Below are 7,358 nucleotides of genomic sequence, written 5' to 3'. Positions count from 1 at the left end.
CTTTCCAGATTTTAATAGGTTTCTTTTACTAAAATTTTTTAGCTTCTGTTTTAATTCCCTTTTTAAAGAGCACTATTGGTCGTTTTATTTACGTTATAATACAGGGTTTTTTATGCGAAGGTGTGGGTGGTTCCAGATTATTTTAACCTCACCTTATGCTTTTAATTTACCCCCACAATATGTAATTTTAGAAAAAATAGTTGCTTTATTTAAATTAAAAGGGAAGAGTATTAATGATCTTAAAAATAGCAAGAAGCTTTTAATCGACCTAAAAAGAGAGGATGCGGTCAGCAGAATAGACAATTTTAACGAAAAACGCAGTGGTTTTATCTGGAAAATGTCTAACATATTTTATCTCTTTAACACACAGAAGGACCTGGCCTGGAGCTGCATTCATCAATGTCTTCCATGCCGGGCATTCCAATACAGAAGAAGATTCGCGAGGTCTGCCGTCTGCCCGAGGGAAGGCTGCCAGGCTGAGGAGACAGTGCGTCATTTACTTTGGACATGTTACTTTGCACAACATTTTTGGAAAAAGATATTCCCTCTTATGGAAAAGATGGCAGACCTGAAGGACTTATGTTACGATGATATTTTATATGGACAATTTGGATGCCCGACCGCGAATCAGAAGACAATAGCATGGAAGACGATGAATTGCGCTAAAGAAGCTCTTTGGAAGGCCAGGAACATCCTTCTTTTTAAACACGACGTTTTGACAACGGATGATGTTTTAGGTCTTTGTTTTAGTGAGATGTATTTATATTATTTAATTGACAGGAAAGCAAATGCCACCCTTCTAAATAAATGGTTTGTGACTGACTGGAACTCCAATAAATAAAGATTTGCCACCATGTCCCCCTATAAATATTAATGTAATTTGATTTTTACTATTGTAACAATATGAAAATGTTTGATGTAATTGTAGTGTTATCTATTGTAAAATTGAATTTTTATTAATAAATCATTGACACCCCCGCGAGGGGGTAGCCAACTGAAAAAAAATCTGTTCTTATCAGTTTAATATCTGATACGTCCCCTATCTGGGGACCATATATTAAATGGATTTTTAGAACAGGGAGATGGAAATAGAGCTTGCTCTGTCCACTCCACGCATTGACCTGGTATTGCAGTATTTCCAGGACCGGTGCACCCTTTCCTTATGTGTTGACTAAAATCAGATTCCAAAAGTGTTTTTTCTCTTTGCCATTGTTTCTGTCTTTCTGAAGGGATCTCCCCTTTTAATCCCATTATTTCAACACCTGTTGGACAATGCATGAGTGATAATGAGCTCATTGATTAAATGCAATTAATGAATAGATTGCCACCTCTTGTTTTGTGTCGTCTGTGTGTCTGTGTTTCCGGCATTTCACATTGGAACAGCTCATTCACCTTCCTTGTCTTCTCTCCGCCCTCCCTTTTAGGTAAGTTAAAGAGCTGCACCTGAGCCAGCCACTGATTGATTGATTGATTGATTGATTGATTGATTGATTGATTGATGCAGCACAACAGTCAAATAGTGGAGTGGAGTAGGGGAACAGCAAACAGCCAATAAAGCAGCCCGCCCGCTCGCCTGCCCGCCACAATGGACCTACCTGTGTACACTAGATGGATGTGATGGAATGTACTGTCGTCCCTACATTTCAAGAAGAAGTAAGAATTGCAGTTGCAACAAAGCCTTGCTTGCCTACAAAGAGAGCAGCAATTTGGATTTGTTACTATGTTACCTAGAAGAATAACAAACTGTGCAAGGATGGAGGTTGTAGGAGCAAGGAGAACAAGTTGTCTGTAAAGTTGGTGGATGCCTATTTTCCATTTTGCAGTCCCTTGTCTCCCTCTTGTGGCCTCCTGGAGGCAAATAAATGTGCAAAAAAAAGACAGCCTGGCGGCCGGCTGTTGCAGTGTTGCCCTCTCAGGCAACACTGAGTGACTGACTGAGCCTCACCGTCTTATATAAAGTTCAGACGGAACTTTGCACGTGTCATAGTGGAGCCCTCAGGATTCCAGAGCCAGCTTTCTGACATCATAATGGGGCCTCAGAGATAAAAGCCTGGGCCCAGGCAGTGTTGGTCAGTGCTGCTCAGCAGGCAGCACCGGACTGGACTGGATTAAAGCTGATACAAGGTGTGAAGGAACAAGGGGTGGCTGTGGGCATGCACTTGCTGCCGCTGCCAGTGTTTATCTGCATGGCAGGAGGGCATTTGGGCGTTGCCAGGAAGGCGTTTTTATGTAGATTCCTCCTCTTTCAGCACTGCATTGTGGTGCAAGCAAAAGAAGCAAATCCTGTGTAGCTTCCTCTCCGGCCTTTATTCACCTCCCGCTTAGTAGCTGTAAATGTGTGTGAGCCTGCAGGGCCCCATGGAATTGCCTAGGAGTAGGCTGAATCAATCGCTGCAAGGGGTGAACAGCAGTATTAGGCAGGCTCGGTCAACGCCCGGCCCATTCGGGTTATCGCTTCTCGGCCTTTTGGCTAAGACCAAGTGTATTTATACAGGAGGTTTTTAGTCAGAAGGTGCTCAGGTACCCTCTCTCTCGGCCTCGGGGGATCGTCCAGGTTCGCCTGGACTTCACCCCCGTGCTGCTATTTGGGAGAGAGGCTTAGTCCTGAGCAACGAGTTGCGATCCCCCCAGCCCCTTGGTCTCTGTACGTCAAGGGGCGCAGCGAAAGCTGCGCGGTTCGACCTGGCCACGCTAATGGCAGGCGAACCCGATGCGGTGCCGGTATACGCCCGGCTGCGAAACTCTGCTAGAGTCATCTTGGCAGAGGGTGGAGGCGGTCCACGAGGTGTCAAGTTCCTCGTATACGAAATCCTCGAGAAGTTGCTGGCGGTCCGCAAGCATGAAATTTTGGCGATCCAGGATTACCCAAGGCGTGGAGTTTTTGACATAACTTTTGTTGGAGAAGGTATCCTCCGTGATGCTATGGACAAAGCTGAGAGGGAAAAAGTTCAACTCACGTCTTTGGGAGTCCAGGTAATAGAGCATGCTTTTGAGGTAACCAAACTCGTGGTGATTAAGATGTATTCCCCATATGTGAAGGACCAGGAAGTGGCAGCATTCTTAGCTGCCTACTTCAAGAACATCAAGCTTATGGGGAGAGTTATGAACGAGTGCGGTGTGTGGACCGTCAAGTGGAAGTACTTAGTGACTTTGATCAAGGACCCCTCCACCCAAAATACGAGACTCCCACCGGCTCGTTTTAAAATTGGAACAGTGAATGGCGACCTCTACTTCTCGGGGATGCCAAACTTCTGCAGGGCCTGCGGTACCTATGGGCATACCAGTTACAACTGCGATGTCACCTGCAGGAACTGCGGAAGCAAAGAGCACACAATTAGAGAATGCACAGGAGAAAAAAAATGTAACTTTTGTCAGAAAACTGGTCATCTGTATTTTTCTTGCCCCTATAGGTACCGAGGCGAAGAAGATGAGCAACCCGGAGCGCCCCCACGTGCTCCACCAGCGGACCAAACCCGTCCCCAGGGAGAGGAACAGACCAGCCACACGAAAGAGGAGAGAGGTACCTGGGCTTCAAAGGTGCGAGGGACTGGAGCCAAAACAGGTACCTCGCAGCCAGCAACCTTGGAGGATAAAGGGGAGCCCAGTGCGAAGGAAAAGCGGCAGACTAAGCGGAAGGCGGAAAAGGAGCAGGCCGGAAAAACTGAGGCATCCCAGAAGGCTGGTTGCTCAGGGGGTGCCGGGCCTGCTCCAAGCCCTGGGTCTCTGGCATCCTCGTCGGAGGAAGAGGACGAGGTGCCGGTGGGTCCCCGTAAAAAAGGGAGGCAAGCCAGAGTCAGTAGGGGGGAGACAGGGGAGGAGCAGATGGACACAACGGTGAAAAACGATGCGGCTCCTCCTAGAACCCCCTCCTCGCCGCGACTGGTGAGGAGGGCGGGCACTGTTCCCCCCGTGGAAACTGACACCCCACCTTGTGCGCAACCTCCCCCTCCAGAAGGGCCTGCACGGTCCCAGGGGGGAGGTGCGAGCCCCCTAGGGGACCCACCCGACCTAGACGGTCAACCGTTTGAGACCCAGGGAGATCCGAATGAGTTTGGGCTCCCCGTACGCAGAAGTTTGGTTGCTGGCGTTACCCTCAGCGAAGGTAGTTCCTCTCCTTCGTTCTCCCTCCTGACAAATGATTCGGACGGGGGCGGGTATCTGAGCCCAAGTGAGATATTTGGTATTGCTGGTGGAGAAAATGTGTGATTTTAAAATACCGCTACTATTTATTATTTTAAAATCAAATACGCATTCAAAACTCCACAATGTCTGAACTAAAGGGAATATCCCTCAACGTGAGGGGCGCCAAGTCTAAAGTAAGAAGGGTTGCTCTCTTCAATTTTTTATCTTGCCTGGCAGCCTCTGTTTTTTTCCTGCAGGAGTGCGGTATTCCCCATACGATGAAGTACACCAAATATAAAGAAGATTGGAAATATGGTCCATCCGTCTGGTCTGGATCAAACGAGTCCAGATCAGCAGGGGTCGCCATTCTATTTAAGGGAAACGTTTTAATTGATTTTATTCAAGAAATCTTACCAGGACGTATTTTATTGGTTAAGGCTTTTATTGACGGTGTGAAATGGCAGTTTTTAAATTTTTATGGCTCACCTGATAAAAATGAGAGGGCAGAAATGCTAGAAGTTTTACCTCTTTTTATTAACACAACTGAGCCTTTTATCCTCGCAGGTGATTTTAACTGTATCCTGAGAGGGGAACGCCGGCTTACAAGTGCTACAAGCAGAAATTACGATAAGACCTCTGGACTGCTCAAAAATATGGTGAGCGATTTTAATTTAAAAGATGTTTACAAAGAATGTAACAGGAGCAGTCCAGAGGAAGCCGGCGTTACCTGGAGCAACGCCACCTGTAGCTCCAGGATAGATTTTATATTTTGTAATGAGAACTTACTGCCTTTTAAATGTGAAGTTTTAACCAACGTGTTTTCAGATCATAGGCTTTTATCTTTTTATGTGAAGCGTGATCTTAATAATCTTATTTGTAAGAAGTCCTGGAAGATGAATGTTTCCCTTTTAGATGATCCACAGGTTTTAACCGATTTTATTGAATTTTACAAGAAAAGCAGGCGGGTGAGAGATACCAGAGCTCCCATCAGTGCATGGTGGGAGAAGATGAAAAGTAAAATAAAAGATTTTTTTATTAAAAAGAGTGTGGTAAAAGCCAAAATAAAATATGCTGTTTTTAATACACTAAACACCCGTCTGCAGACCCTGTACAAAATGCGAGACAATGAAATAGAAGTGGAAGCCGACATCACCGACCTTAAAAAGGAGATAGCCCAGTGCCTGGAGCAGAAAGGTAAAGAAATAATTTTTCGTTCAAAAATTCAAAACATAGAGGAGAACGAGACCTGCTCCAGGTACTTTTTTAAAAAAATCAACAATAAAAGGGCTGTCATCAAAAATATTGAAGGTGTGTCGGATGTACAGGGTCTTTTAAGTAAAGTTCATGAGTTTTATACTGACCTTTTTAATGTTAAGACTGTGGATCGTGATTTTATGCGTGACTCACTGAAGGAGATTACCACTGTTTTAGACCCTGTCTCCCAGAATTTTTTATTGCAGGACCTGACGGAGCAGGAGATTTTAGAAACAGTTAAAAGTTTTAAAGCAGGTAAAGTTCCTGGTCCGGACGGTATACCCAGTGAGTTTTATGTAAAATTTTATGATCTTTTAAAAGAAGATTTGTTTTTACTATACGCAGAAGTTTTTAAATCCAAGATGCTGCCTAAGTCCTGGCAGAAGGGTGAGGTCTCCCTATTATACAAGACGGGTGACATCGCAGTTTTAAAGAACTGGAGACCAATAACCCTTCTAAACAGCGACTACAAGATCATGGCTAAATTATGTGCGAACCGGATGAAAGCCATAATACCCCACATAATACATTCCAACCAAGTATGTGGGGTGCCAGGCCGCAGCATCTGGGACAATCTTAACCTTATTAAAGATGTGATTGAGGACACGAGGTCTAAGAAGAATAATTTAGCAATTTTATCAATAGACTTTGAAAAAGCTTTTGACCGTGTCTCTCACTTTTATTTGTTTAAGGTTTTAGAGCGTATGGGTATACCTGAAGGATTTTTATTATCCATCAAAGCCTTTTATAAAAATTGTACAAGTAAGATTTTAGTAAATGGTTTTAAGACACAGGACGTATTTTTAAACTCTGGGGTGAAGCAGGGGTGTCCCTTGTCCCCACTGCTTTTTATATGTGCGTTAGAGCCTCTATTATGCGCAATTCGCCGAGACAAGTTGATACGTGGAGTCCCCCTACCAGGGGGAGGCGGCATAGAGGCTAAAGCAGTGGGGTACATGGATGATGTAGCGGTATTATGCAGGGACACCCGGTCGCTTCAGAGAGCCCTCAAGCAGATAGAGTTTTATTGCTGTGCTTCCAGTTTTAAGATAAACTTTAGCAAGAGTAGTATTTTAAGCATAGGAAGCATGGTTTTTAGTGACATACCAGTTCCTGTGTCGGATAATATTAAAATTTTAGGGGTCTCCTTCAGTGAGTACGACAATGGTTTTATCAGTTGGGACATGGTGGCGCAGAAAGTAAACAAGAAGATATGTATGTGGAATATGAGGAAGCTTACTATGGAGGGAAAAATTTTAATTATTAAAATGGTCATTTTACCCCTGCTTTTATATCTGAGTATGGTTTTCCCTCCTCCCACGGTTTTACTGAGAAAAATAACCAAAGCTTGTTTTACTTTCTTTTGGAGTTCCAGAATGGAGAAATTAAAGAGAGGAATCGTGATGAAGTCCAAACCAAAGGGTGGCAAAGACTTTCCAGATTTTAATAGGTTTCTTTTACTAAAATTTTTTAGCTTCTGTTTTAATTCCCTTTTTAAAGAGCACTATTGGTCGTTTTATTTACGTTATAATACAGGGTTTTTTATGCGAAGGTGTGGGTGGTTCCAGATTATTTTAACCTCACCTTATGCTTTTAATTTACCCCCACAATATGTAATTTTAGAAAAAATAGTTGCTTTATTTAAATTAAAAGGGAAGAGTATTAATGATCTTAAAAATAGCAAGAAGCTTTTAATCGACCTAAAAAGAGAGGATGCGGTCAGCAGAATAGACAATTTTAACGAAAAACGCAGTGGTTTTATCTGGAAAATGTCTAACATATTTTATCTCTTTAACACACAGAAGGACCTGGCCTGGAGCTGCATTCATCAATGTCTTCCATGCCGGGCATTCCAATACAGAAGAAGATTCGCGAGGTCTGCCGTCTGCCCGAGGGAAGGCTGCCAGGCTGAGGAGACAGTGCGTCATTTACTTTGGACATGTTACTTTGCACAACATTTTTGGAAAAAGATATTCCCTCTT

At 43.8% G+C, this 7,358-nt stretch overlaps 1 non-coding gene across 1 annotated transcript; it reads left to right on the top strand.

Moving 5' to 3' along the window:
- Window positions 1-963: 963 nt before the first annotated feature.
- Window positions 964-1,158, top strand: LOC142654185 (U2 spliceosomal RNA). Its single transcript, XR_012848916.1, has one exon. It is a non-coding gene; the product is annotated as a U2 spliceosomal RNA (small nuclear RNA).
- Window positions 1,159-7,358: the final 6,200 nt, after the last annotated feature.

Source organism: Rhinoderma darwinii, chromosome 5 (assembly GCF_050947455.1).
Source record: "Rhinoderma darwinii isolate aRhiDar2 chromosome 5, aRhiDar2.hap1, whole genome shotgun sequence".
Classification (NCBI taxonomy): domain Eukaryota; kingdom Metazoa; phylum Chordata; class Amphibia; order Anura; family Rhinodermatidae; genus Rhinoderma; species Rhinoderma darwinii.
This window is presented reverse-complemented; position numbering and strand designations above follow the sequence as displayed.